This window comes from Vulpes vulpes, chromosome 13 (assembly GCF_048418805.1).
Source record: "Vulpes vulpes isolate BD-2025 chromosome 13, VulVul3, whole genome shotgun sequence".
Lineage (NCBI taxonomy): Eukaryota > Metazoa > Chordata > Mammalia > Carnivora > Canidae > Vulpes > Vulpes vulpes.
Window position 1 is genome coordinate 117,732,905 of NC_132792.1, and position 14,106 is coordinate 117,747,010.

The 14,106-nt window shown below is 50.0% G+C and overlaps 1 protein-coding gene across 4 annotated transcripts in view; it reads right to left on the reverse strand.

Annotated features, from left to right (window-relative positions):
* KCNN3 (potassium calcium-activated channel subfamily N member 3) overlaps positions 1–14,106 on the reverse strand; it is a 166,491-nt gene that overhangs the window by 35,551 nt on the left and 116,834 nt on the right. The gene's annotated exons all lie outside the window — the stretch shown is intronic.

The window sequence follows — 14,106 nt, forward strand, 5'->3', positions numbered from 1 at the left end:
CCAGGCCCGCTCCTCCTGAATGGGCCTCAACCTCTCCCTGTCTGCGCCTGTCCCAGGGCCGGAGAAGAGCAGGAGCCCTGTGGTTTATGGCCTTCCTGGCTTTTCACGCCGTCTCTTGTTGGAGCTTCACAACACCTGCCGCCACCTTCCCACCCCGCCCCAGGACGTGGATAAGACAGCTTGTAGCTCCAATCTCAGATATCAGAAGAATGAGACCCAGGGACAGAAAGGACCCACTGCCCGCCAGGATCCAGCCACAGACCCAGGCACCAGTCTCAGGTGATGGAAGGTAAGTGACTTGGCCAAGGCCACACAGCCTGGCCCATGATACGCGAGGCTGTGAGTCTGGGCTTTCTGACTTCAGCGCCACTGCTTCCGACTCCACACACAATAAGCCTCACGTTTAGAAAGGTGAGGTTGTGTTATAATTGCTGCAAATGTTACTGAAATGGAACCAAACTGGTTTTATCAGGGGTGGACAAGGACTGCCTCGGACTGCCAAGGGCCCGGACATTAACATGGGGAATACGGACTGATCTCCTAGGGGTGCAGTGAGAGGTTTTAGGGGAGCAAGTCATACCTAGGGGTAGGATTTGAAGCCAGAGAAGCTACTTCGCCAGGCCTGTGTGAGGTGGCAGGAAGAGACGCGTTTGAGAGAGATTACAGAGTGAGAACCGCAGGGCTTGATGCCTGAATAGAGCTGGAGGGAGGTGGGCACAGGTGCAAGATTGTGTGTGGTTTCGAGCCTGAGAGCTTATGGCCCAATTTATGGCCCAACAGCCCTTCTCCCTTTTGTCCCCAGCAAAAGAACCTAGGAGTGAGCAAGGCTCTCCATGATACATACCATGTAATCGACCAACGAATGCAAATGAAAATGACATGTGTTATTTCCAGGAAATGTCTTTATTTTTTTTTTATTTATTATTTATGATAGTCACAGAGAGATAGAGAGAGAGGCAGAGACACAGGCAGAGGGAGAAGCAGGCTCCATGCACTGGGAGCCCGACGTGGGATTCGATCCCGGGTCTCCAGGATCGCGCCCTGGGCCAAAGGCAGGCGCCAAACCGCTGCGCCACCCAGGGATCCCGAAATGTCTTTAGAGAGAAAGCATATCTGACTTTCTCCCTTCGTCCCTCCTGCATGACAGAAGGTAAAAATGGGATGGCTGGAGCTCCTGCAGCCTTTTTGAAGTAAGAGGAAGAAACCATGACCCAAAGCTGGCAGGGCAACAAGAGAGAAGGAGCTGGGTCCCTGATGCTCTGGAGCTCCATACCTGCTCATGACTGACCATTTCCAGGCTTCTTTTGCATAATAAAGAAACCTCTCTTTGCTTAAGCTACTATTATTTGGGGGGTTTCCTGTCACTTGCAGCCAAAAGCTAGCCCTAAGGAAGAAAGCTCCTGAAAAAAGAAAACAGAGATGGAGAGAAACTAGAGGTGGCCTGACTCTGAACAGAAACTCAATGTCCAAGATACTCAACGTGTGAGAAAATGCACGTGATTCAGCCTGCGGCTCTCAGAGTGCTGGCCAGTCTCACCTCCTGCCCCCTCCCCAGAGGTTGCAGTGGCCACCCATCTCCTTGCCCCAGTGGCTTCTTCCCTGCTCCCAGTGGATTCTCCACATGGGTCCTTTGCCACATGCTTAGAATGAGCCAGACTGTATATGGCTCTTCTAGTTGTACACCTTTGGAGGCTTCCTGCTGCCCTTGGCACCACCCCCTCCATGCAGCCCAGGCTCTGCCACAGCCACTTGCCCTCAGCCCCCCGACCTCCTGCTTACTCCTCACCACGCTCTTTGCTCTTCGCCACCTTTGGTGTACATGTCATGTTGTTCCCTCTTCCTGGAAAGCTCACCCCCTTGGTCTGTAAATGGCTTATCAGGTCTCAGCTGACACACATGCTCCCTGGAACAATCTTCCGAACAGGTTCCCACTCAGTAGGATTGCTCTCTAACCCCATTCCTTAAAAAAAAAAAGTCATTGCAACCATGTGTTTTAACTCCTTCACAGGCTGCATGATAGATCTGAAATCACTTATTTGTTTCTCATTATCAGTTTTCCCTGGTGGACTATAAGCTCCATGAGGGAGAAGTCATGTTTTATTTTCTAAGGTGTATTTATGTCCTAACACAGTGCCTGCTGGATAGTTAGACTCCATAGGATTAATAACATCATGATTTAGCAAACTATTTGTCATAGAACATTGCCTCTCAGGGGAGAGGCTTAGGAGGCACGGCACACTCATGTGTCCGTGGATGGTTGTCTGGGGTCGGGCGTGATGACAGGGATGATAGACGGCGCAGCATGCCCAGTTCAGGGAAGCGCAGTTGGTAGACGACAGCCTGGAAGGATGGTGCAGAGAGCCAGGGAGGGGACCTCAACACTCAGTGCTCCATCCTATCAGAGGGAGGGCCAAGGCAGAGAAAAGGCCCCCACCCCTTGCTAAAGCTGGCAGCGGGACAGGAGCATCTGGACCTTAGAGCCCTGCCTGACCCCCACATGATTTCTGAGCAGCCTCTGGCCTCAGCCTCCCCCGCGGCTCCCGTCAGGTGGTGGGCCATGCCGGGCCACAGGGCTCAGGCCAAGCAAGCGTGAGCAGAGGCCCCGGGACCTATTCACCATCCCCAGGACATTGTGCCTATTCCACGGGCCGGGCCATCCCCGCAGGCTGCCCTCAAGCTGCATTAAACATAGTTATGGAGGATAACATCCAGAAAATGAGAGGCTGCTACCATCGTGGGCACTGGATTCAGTCTGGGGCCCACTCTGCGGGGACACATGAGCAGGGAGGAGAGGAGCAGGAGCGGGAGTCTGGTCAGAACAGAGTCCCATGAGGACCTGTCCAAGGAGCAGAGACCATTCATTTCAGGAAGCTGAGACTGGTTCTCCAACACCGAGGGCCTTGGGTAGAAGGGGGACCCCAGCCTGCTTCACTGGAGGCTCATGGTGTGCTACTCATTGTGCCCCCCACTGGGGGCTTCCCATGAATTATCCCATTTCTCAGATGTCCTGAGGCTAGCTTGTCCATGGTCACCTGTCACTAAGAGCCCAAGTAGGGCCCAAGCCCGTACCTGCCCAGAGGGCAATGGCTTAACTACCACAGCCTGTTGCCTGAATCTCTTTGGTGTTGATAACAGAAAACAGAGTTAGGACCTAAGTCACAACACGGAGTTTAATTTCAACCAATATTAGAAAGATATTTCTATGTCAGAGCTGTCTGTAGATGGACTGAATGGTCTTTTGAAGTGGTGAGCTCCCCGTCCCAGGGTGTGTTCAGTGGAAGCTGTACGACTCTGGTCAGTTAAGTACATGACGACCAGGAACCGAACTGTCAGGAACCGAACTGTCTCCTGCCCTGAGTTCATGCCACATCCATTATAGACTCAACCTCTGAACACTGACACTGCTGTGTGTGGGGCTCAGTTAAAACATGTTTAAATTTCCAAAAGGAGTATTACTAACTCACTTTGTGCCCCCATTCTGGGGTCGGCCTGCAGGGTCCTTGTCGGCAGGCAGCTCCCATGAGCCTCCTGAGAGAACATGACCATATGTGTTAGGGCTGTGGATTCCCAGTGACACTACTTAGTCCTAAACTCTTAGGCAGTGTGGGGGCAGGTACTGGAGAGTTGGGGGGAGGGTGCCGTCAGGGGCCATTTGGAGCATGACCTGTTCTTGCCCACATCGTTTCCCAGCTCAGCCCCCAGGGTCTGTGGGGCAGTGGAGTCTGTATTAAATGGAGGGAGAAAATCTCATGAAACCATCCCCATGGTGCTGGGAGAACCGGGGTTGTAGGCCCCACGAGGTGGGTGGTGGCATGGAGGGGACACAGAGCCCGGGGTGGTGAGGGAGCACCCCGGCCCAATCTGGGCCATGCAACACATGGAGAAGGCCTGTGGCTGAGGGCCCAGTCCCTCCCACTGGGTACCTGCCCAGCAACACAGGGTGCAGTGGGTCACCAGGGACCAAAAAAACAACTGGAAGTGGAAAAGTTGACAGAATGCTGTTTTCCTGTCTTGACTCATGCCAGCCCCCACGTAACTGAACTAATGCAGCCTCCAGGAACTCCTCCCTTTCCTCACCTTAGCTCACTCAGACCACTCCAGCCCTAACAGGATGTGTGGTCCTGTTGTCCCCTGGGACTGTGACCCTGCTCCACTGGCCCCAGGCCCTTGGGCTTCCCTGGGACACACGCACCCACAGCGGGGTGCTGCCCCTGGCAGAACCGAGAACATGGTCATTCCAGCCATTTCTGCGGGCTCTGTTCTCTCTCAGATCCCAGTGAGGAAGGGCTGGAATGACCCAGCTGGAAAAAGAAGGCTGGTCCTTAGACTGCTCCACCAAAGGCAACATCTAGAAGGCAAACGGACCCTGGCCCCATCCTAGCAGGGAGGTTAGGGAAACCCAGGGTTTAGCAGGACCCAGGCTGGGGTAATTCGGGGATTGACTTGACGGGAAGGATGGAGAAGTCACACCTCAGGCAACAGGGAGTTCACTTGGCACCTGCGCATCCCAAACTTCCTGCTTCAGGACACTGACTTTATGGACACTCATCATTTCCCCAGTTCTTCATTCTCCTAAGCACTGTCATCCCTATTATATAAGTAACCTATTATTATTTAATATGAAAGTATGAATACACTGGTCACAGATGAACCATTTCATGCTTAAATGTCAAAGAGCATAAATCACTGCAAATACAGAAGAGGAAAGACTTGCTGAATCACAGTCACTGGGAAAGAGAAAGTGGGTTGTAGGAGAGTAAAGGTGGGGGAATGTCAGAGGAGCACCTGGCACCAGAAGGCAGCCTGCGGGGGCGAGTATAGGGGAGCAGCCCTGGAGCAGAGGCCCAGCCCCAAGCCATTGCTGACTTCCTGAATCCTGAGTGCATAGACACCCGCCCTCCGGCCCTTGCCTGTGTGCGTCCCGTCCCGACAGCAGCTCCTCCCCATGGGAACCACCTGTCCACGTTGGCGGCCCTGAGTCTGGCCGGCCCCTAGCCCCCTAGCCAATGCTGAAGAGCCCCTGGAGCCATGTGTTGGTCACACCTCACCTGCAGACTCCACCTGCCTGGACACCAGCTCTAGGTCCTTCCAGGAACGTTCCACAGGCACCAAGGGGCTGTAAGCACCACACCTGCCAGGGAGAGAGGACTCAGGTGGCTCACGGAGGCCACCCTGCCCACTAAGGCTGCTGGCTGCCAGGCAGGCAGGGAGCCTTCAGAAGAACTTCACTCTCTTCTGAGAAAAATTATATGTAAAACCTGAGCCATTCTAGTTTACTTTCCAAGCCCTGTTGACATGAAACTTGAGTTCCTATGGAAGATGAAGAGGGATTTTACAGAGGGAGAAAAAAGCAACTGCTACCTCTTTCCACAAAACATAAACACGAGCACAACGTCATGCGTTTTCATTGTAGAAAATACATGTAATGGGTAAATCAATCACATGTAACATCCCACAGAAAAACTGTAGTATTATGTGTTTCCAAGCATTTTCTATGGATCTGGTATTGATTTTAAATTGGAGATACCCTATGTAATACTATTTCTGTCCTCCTTTTTCAAATACTATACAATGACTACTTTCCTGCCTTATGGACTTCAAAAGGCTGATTTTTACATTGTTGCCTAACTGTGCATCTCACAGATGTGCTATCATTCCTTTAACTACTCAAATCCTGGCCATTTATGTGGTTTCTTATTCTCCACTATCAGAGAAGGTGACATAGTAAAGAACATTAATATCAATTGATTATTCTGTTAGAACAGCTTCCTGGAAGGGAGACAGAACATAATGACTCCTAACTCTGGGAAACGAACTAGGGGTGGTGGAAGGGGAGGAGGGCGGGGGGTGGAGGGGAATGGGTGACGGGCACTGAGGTGGACACTTGACGGGATGAGCACTGGGTGTTTCTCTGTATGCTGGTAAATTGAACACCAATAAAAATTAATTAAAAAAAAAAAAAGAACAGCTTCCTGGAAGGGAATTACTGATTGAAGTTCCAAACTCCACAGAAGCACCCTCCCCTCCACCAGACCTGCTGTCTGTCTTCCCCAGGCAGCTTCTCCTCCTGCACCCTACTCCTTGTGGGAGGGACCCCCCCCCCAGCAATAGCAGCTTTATCCAGCACTGCATCATATTCATTTAAATTTGTGTCAATTCCAGAGGAGATACCATCACTATGTAGTTTTCATTTGTGGTTCTGTGACCAGTGAAGCTGGATGTATGTGTTTCTTCCAAGGTGGTTGTCTGGTGTTATGTATAGCCTTTTTTTTTTTTAACTGAGATGATTTTTTTCTGATTAGCTTCTGAGACTTCTTTGCATAAGAGGGATATTTACTTCTCCTCATGTTTGCTGCAAATATTTTCCCTAGTGTAACATTTGCTTTTAAAATAAGTGTGTATTTTTTGGAGGACAGAAATCTAAAATTATACGTAGGATGTAAGCAGATACAACAGTCTTCTCCTTCATGTTTCTTCTGAGATTTTAGGCATGATAGTTCTTTCCCATCGCAGGACTGATTAAATGTTCACTTTGTTTTTTGGAGCTTGCTTGTGGTTTCTTCTTCACATCTGACTCTTTAATCCACCTGGAATTTTGCTGGTGGCTGGTGAGGAGTGGGCTCTGATTTGGTTTTTCATCCAGGTATCTAACCTCCAATCTCTCCATGAACATTTACTGGAAAACCTATGGCTTCCTAACTGGTTTTCCTTCTCATCATTGAGTTCTTACATTCTAGGGTTTATTTCAGGGTTTTCCACTAGGTTTCACTGATCTGTCATTATTCATTTTTCAGTAATGCCATAAGGACTTACTTGTTTTATAATATATTTTAATATCCAGCAAAGTCCCCCTCAATGGTCTTCTTTTTCAAAATAAGTTAAGCTATTCTCATTTATTTATTAAAACATCTTCAGAATCAGTACTTATTACCCCTTAAAATTCCTTTTTGTGTTTTCCAGCTTTTCTTGATTAGATTTATTAGAAGCTGGTACTTTTGGATATATAAATTCTGTTTTTCACTTTATTAATTCCTGTCTTATAATCTGTTCTCCCAAGGCTTTAGTCTCCTAATGCATTTCAATTTATTCTATTTATTTTCATGCTTTATTTTTTTAATAAAAAACTTCCAGGATATTTTTCCTGCGTGTACAACTTTGGTCACACTTTGAGTTTGGCTATTCAGAGTCATCGTTGTAATTTTTTAAATAGTCTTTAATGGTAGTTTGAATAATTCTCTTTTGGCCAAGTTGTAGCTGAGGAGATTACTTCAAAAGTTCCCCTAAAAAGTTTTCTTTTAATTGAATTTTTATGGCCTTGTGGTTAGAGAACGTGTCTGAAGATTTTTTCTGATATTTTGAAACATGTGGCCAAGAAGTTGATTGATTTTTTTTGTAAATGTTCCATGAAAGTTTAAAAAGAAGATGTATTCTTGTATTGTATTTTGTATTCAACATTTAGGTTATTAAAACAGTTAATTCAGGTCTTGATCTCCTTGTTTGTTTTTGCATAAAAGTTCACAGTTTACTGTGTATGGTACTTTTATTCATATTAAACAGTCCTTCTAAAGCATTTAATGCTTTTTGCTTTGAATTTAAGTTGGTTTAAAATGAGGACTTCTACTCAATCACCCTTTGGTTTGTACTCCCTAATAAATCTCTGTTATTCATTTATTTTTCTAGGTCTTTACGCTTTAGGAACGTCTTCTGTAAACAGCATGAAATCAAATTTTGCTTTTAAATCCTATCCTAAGAGACACTGCCTCCTAACAGGGGAGGGAAACTCAATTATGTTAGATGTTATAGATTGTAAGTTTGTTTTTTCATGCTTTCTCTGTTTTTAAATTCTTCCTACTTCTTTGGTCTTTCTGTTTCTGACGTGTATATGACTCACCCAGGGATGTGGAGAGTGCACATCCTCAAGGTAGGGAAAAGTGGGGCTCTCGGGCAGAGTCCTGAGGTCTTGGGTCCACCACTCCCTGGGTCTGGGACCCAGCACACTGCTTTGACCTCTCTGTGCCTCAGTTTCCTCCCACAGAGATTGGCAACCACAGTGGCCCCCACACCTCACGGAGCTGGGGTGAGGGTGACTTGAATACTGGGTTGATGCTGTTGTATGCTATTGTCAAAATTCTACCTGTGGTTAACTTTAGGTTTAAAAAATGATTTAAACTATATTTCTCTAATTATTAAATCGAGTGATAAGGCTTTTAGAGTTCTCTTCTCCACCTAAGATGATGAATTTAGCATGCTTTTATTAATTCTTTTTAGCCTTCTCTAGATTTTATAATCTGAGGGTCTTAAATGTCATGGAATCTTTTATCATAAATCTACTCTTTCCAGAACCTCCTTTAGAACATGGTTTTGCAGTCATGTTTAAATGTACCTGGAGTTCATGGTTCCCTGGCTTGTGTGGTGTCTACCTGTCCGACTTTACATCCTTGCATTAAGACCTTAATTGTGATTCATTTCCCCAAAACACACAGCTTGTTTACCTTCTGAACCCACAAAACTCCAAGGATGACCCGTTCTTGCCTCCCACAGGAACAACACTCATGTCTGCAATTCAGGGCTCCTGAGGAAAGTCTGCTCGGTGCTGCCCACGCGGCCAGGATTGCTGAAACTTTAGGTTTCAGTAAACTTTCCAGAAAATGAGTTGATTAGGATATCTCTGGACCTGACTGTGTCCGGTTCTGAGAACAGCCTGTTCCCACCTGCCTCACCCCAGTCCCTCCACCCCTCCCCCTCAGGCCACCAGTTCTAGGAAAGTTTTCTTGGTGTATGTCTTTGATTATGCTGTTGTCCAGATTGTTCTGGTTTCTTCCTCTGGTCCTTGGGCTTAGCCTTGAGTCTAGAGCCTCCGATGTTGACTTGCCATCCACCTTCTCATCACTCTGTTCTGTCCTACATTCTAAAAGGACTTTTAAGCTCACCCTCCACATTCCACATTTAAAAAAATCCAGTAGCCTCCAATGTGAACATTCTTTGTACTAAAACAATTTTAGCTTTCTGGAACTCTGTGCTTATATGAACTACACATAGTTCCGTCATGTCTGCTCCCTCACCCTCTGTGCAGAAATCATAGCCTCCTGCACCATTAGGGGAGCCTGAGAGCCTCCTAAGGCTCTCTTCCCTCTCAGCCGCTCTCAGGATGATCTACCATGACCGTCCTCTTTCTTAATTAGCGAGTGTGTTTGCAGGGCCCCCAGGAGGATCTGCACCCTCCCCCGTCGCCCTGCCCAGGAACTCCCCATGGCCCAGGGGGATCAGCTCCGACCTGGCACACCCTGGCACGTGAGCCCCCTGGGCTCCCCGCTTCTCCCAGGGGCACTGACTGCTTCCTTCAGCTAGAGGGCAGGCTTCACCTGATGCGTGGGTTCTTTCCTGTCCTCACCACACCAGCAGTTTGCAAGCTTTTAAAACCAGGCACTCATATGGGGAAGATAAAACATAATGAAAGGGATTACAGGCAAAGGAGAGAAAATGAGTGGGAAAAATTAGAGAGGGTGACAAAACATGAGAGACTCCTAACTCTGCTTGTCTCCTGCTCCCTCTCCCTCTGCCCTTCCCCTCGCTCACACTCTCTTTCTCATAAAAAAATAAATCTTTTCTTTAAAAAAAAACTGCAGTTTTATAATAACAATAACTATTACTAGTAGTTCTGACTGTCCCAGTGGGGCTCTGGGTGCGTGTTCCATGCTGGTGGCTGGGCCCCAAACTCGAGGGGCCCATGAGAACCCACGGCCCTGCTCTCAGCTCCGCCCGGCCCACAAGGGCTGGTATCAAGCCCATAGTGTGGGTCTCACAGTAGACCATGTCCCTACTCCTTTCATGGAGCTCAAGGTAGGAATCTGGGGGAAGGAGACACAGGTGGGGGGGCTGTTCTCTGGTGCAGACCAGACTGGGGCAGGTGGCCCACAAGGCAGAGGGTAGAGGAGGAAGCCTCTCCTGATCTTCCCATGGGAAGGGTGGCTTCAAACAAGAGAAAGATTGGGCCAGGAGTTGTTTTCTCTAGTTCCAGGGCCTCCAAAATCAAATTCCTCATAAAAATACGAATATGTAGAAATAGACAAAAATTCACAGCATCACCCACAAAGACCTGTTGACAGGCTGGCTGCCTGCAGAGCCTGGAGCTTCAGGAGGAAACGTCCAAAGGGATTCCATTCAGGAGGCTGGAGGTGGTTTACAAACCCTGGCTTGGGATCACAAAACAGTCTACTATGTCTGCGCTCTGCAGGCCCTGGGGCCGCCTGCAGGGACATGAACCCGGGGGTAAGCTGGCAGATATCTGTGGGGGGCGGGCCAGGAAAGCCCATTGTCCACGCGTGTCCAGCTGCGGCCCGAGGACCAGGGCCCTCAACCTGCTCGGCTGCTTGTGTGTGCGTGTAACAGTGTTTAGTGAGGAGCTTCCTCCAATGGGCTCCGGGAGGCCTGTGGGAGGCGGGCAGGCGGGCAGGCGGCCAGGAGAATCCTGGGGAACGGGAGTGCCGGGCTGTCAGGCCTGCTGCCCGTGATGTAAGGCCATGCCGAGTCCAAGGAAAACAAGCCTGCTGTTGTCCCTGCCCTCCCAGCAACCGGAGCGCACTGCGCTGGCGGGCTGCTAACTTCCCCTTCCTCGGAAGGAGGAAACACCAGAAACCTTTCCTGTCACATAAAAGTCACCTAAGAAATGAGAAATGTCTTCTAAATTGCGTCTTGCTGAAGAGGGATTTCCATGGCAACTCGAGGAGTGTGTGTATACAAGCGGAGATAAGCCTGGCCTGCAAGAGCCGCCCCGTTCTAGGCGTTGGCAGACGGTGGTTTCTCCAGAACCTGTGGTTTCTCCTGCCACACTGCTATGTGACCCCAGGTGAGTCATGTGCCCTCTCCGCCGTCTGGGGCAACAGAGCCATCGTAGGGTCAGCTAAGCGAGACTGAGGTCATCTTGCACATGTGCCCCCAAGCAGCCCTGTGTCCACTTGCCAGTCTGTGATCGACAGGCTCCGGTCTCAGGGGCTCTGCCTGTCTTGCCTAGTGCTGGACGCTGCGAAAGGATAGTGGTCATCTACACCACATTCTAAAGGGAACTCCTCAGCCACCGTAAGAGAAGTGCTTCCTTGGAGCAGGAGAAAACCTGCTGATATGTACATGTGTTCACGGAGGCCAGACTTCTGAGCAAGAGTCTCAAGCAGGAGCTCTACTGGGGCCACTCTCAGCATTAGTGCCCGGGCATGTGCAGCAAGCAGGGCAGCCGAGGTGAGGGGCCTTTCCACTCCTACGCTGACCAGCCTCCCTCTGCCTGGGCAGCTCTCAACCACTGGCCACAACCCCCGCAGAGGGAAGGGGGCTGGAGGGAAGGGGGCCGGCGCGAGGCAGGCATGCAGGGGCAGAGGGCGGCGACCCTGGAATTCACCATGAAATTGGCTCCGAGGACAGTGATGAAAGGGCAAGTGCACAAACGGCGGAGTCCTGGCATCTAAGCACCAGCCTGTGTGGCTGTGAGCCCTTCATGTTGGGGCGTCCCCGGGGAGTCCAGGCCACAGCCTCCCCATGAGCTCGAACCCCAGCCTAGGGACAGGGACAGATAGCCAGGAGTTCCAGCTCTGGCTCTGCAACCTCAGGCCGGAGGTGCCAGCAGTTTCCTCAGCTCTCAAATGGGGATGTTGGTGGCCCCTCCACCACAGGCCTACTGGAAGGCCACAGAAGTGATACCCAGCTGGCATGTCATACAGGACCGGCAGCCAGCTGGGACACAAGGGACAAGGCTGTGGTGTGCCCCAGGTCTATCGGAACAGAAACCGTTGGTCAAGGGGCGGCTGGGGAAGGGGCAGCTCCAGGAGGGCTCTGACTTGTTCTTTGCGGCCTTCAGCTGGGCCAGCTGTGTCTTTGGGCAGAGGCCTGGCGGGCTACTCGGGAGCCTTGCAGGCCCTTCCACGCGAAGTACAAGGCAACAGAGTACTTTGGGAGCATGGTAGTAAAAATAGTCACCGACTTGTGGCAGGTTCAATAAACAATGAATCTCACTTGCAGACACTTTGAGCCCAGTTCACTCGTTCATCTGAACAAGTGAGCACAGGTGAGCACGGGTGAGCACAGGTGAGCATACATGCCGAGGGGGCCGGGTGTCAGGCTGCGGAGCATTTTAAATGTCGGAAAGGGCTTTGCAAATTCAGTCACGGTTGTTATAGACTCAGCTCCAACCGTTTGGAAAGGAGAACAGGAAAGTAGGGGCCCACCTGGGGTGGGAACTGGCTGCTTCTCATTATCCAAAGCAGCCAAAGAATTCTCAAGGGTTCCCCAGAGCGCTCCACTGTTACGGTGGATTCCCACCATTGCTGCACTACAGCTGGCAGGGCCACACACTACTCGCTTTGTTCCAATGACAAATCCTGGAAAGTAGGTGTCACTACCCCAGCTTGCAGGTAATAAAACTGAGGCCCAGAGAGGTGCCATGACCAGCCGGATGTGGCTCAGCCAGGAGCATGTAGAGGATGTGGAGCTGAGATCCAAGCATAGGCTTTCCCCACTGCAAAGAGTGCTCACCAGGAAGGGGTCACCAGGCGGCGTGAGATGCAGCACCTCCTAGAGTAGGTGCTGCAGCACCAGCTGCCCTGAGGTGGGGTTCTGAGTCCCCAGGGCTCTGTGCACAAGAAGTGTCTCCCAACCCTGCACTGCCAGCAGGGACTGACCCTGTCATGCTTGGGGGCCCTTGTCCTGCAGCAGAAGAACGCCCTTGACAGTGAGTCTACTGGCCAAATATCTGGAAGAAATATCTGCAAACAGAACATCTCAAAATAGGTGGGAAATCTGGTTCAATGTACCCACGTGAGATGTTTTCAGCTAACTCTCCTTCATCCCTCTTGTCTCTGCTGGGACACAGGTGCATGGAAGATTGGTGATGCAGCAATGAGCAAGTTAAAGGAGACTGCCAGGGTCCACATGACTATGTAGGGTGCCTGCCCGGGCCTCCCCATGTAATAAAAATAACGTCTCTCAAGTGAACTTCTCTTCCTTCCTTCTGAAGAGATCCTTGGGCAGCTCCGGTGGCTTAGTGATTTAGCACCACCTTCGGCCCAGGGCATGATCCTGGAGACCCAGGATCGAGTCCCACGTCAGGCTCCCTGCATGGAGCCTGCTTCTCCCTCTGCCTGTGTCTCTGCCTCTCTTTCTGTGTCTCTCACGAATAAATAAATAAAATCATTTTTTAAAAAATGAAGAGATCCTCATTTTAAAACAAGAATGCTGGGGATCCCTGGGTGGCTCAGCGGTTTAGCGCCTGCCTCTGGCCCAGGGCGTTATCTTGGAGTCCCGGGATCGAGTCCCACATCAGGCTCCCTGCATGGATCCTGCTTCTCCCTCTGCCTGTGTCTCTGCCTCTCTCTCTGTGTCTCTCATGAATAAATAAATAAAATCTTTAAAAATAAATTAAAAATAAAGCAAGAATGCTGAGGCCCAGAGAGGTCAAGTGACTTGCCCAAGGTCTCACAGCAACTTCGAGAATCTAGGTTTCTAACAGAGGTGTTCAGACTCCACATGGGAACTCAGATTGGAAGGAATATCAAGAGCTAGCCTGAAAGGGACAGGAGTCCTCGCAGGCAGCTTGAGGTGACAGCGAGAGGAAGTGGCACTGTCTGGCCCTCAAGTCTCAGTGATGGCAGTTCAGAGGGGCTGGCACTCTGCCTTGCAGGTGGGTCTCTCTGTGAGGCCACATCCTCCTCTTTGCTCAGCACCAGCTCCTGAAACAATATTTCCCAAAGTATGTTCCCTCCACACCATGCTTCTCAAGTTTTTAGGTGCCTGCCAGTCACCAGGTACACTTGTTGAAATGCATGTGTACTCAGCAGCCCTGGGATGAGACCTGAGGTTCCACATTCTAATGAGTTCCTAGCTACACTGCTGCTGGTTGTGTGTACCACATGGCGGGCAGTGAGGCATCAATAGCATACAACAAAAAGGATTTCTGGGTGAACACTTTTGAGAAAATCTATATTAAACAAAATTAAACCAGTTTCCTCACTGCAGAACTTCCCAAAGCCTTGAAAATGTTGGTGAGCATCGTTAATGCCCAAGACAAAAAGATAATACAGAATTGCAAAGTCTCACCCATGAGAAAGGCGAGGGATGGCACAG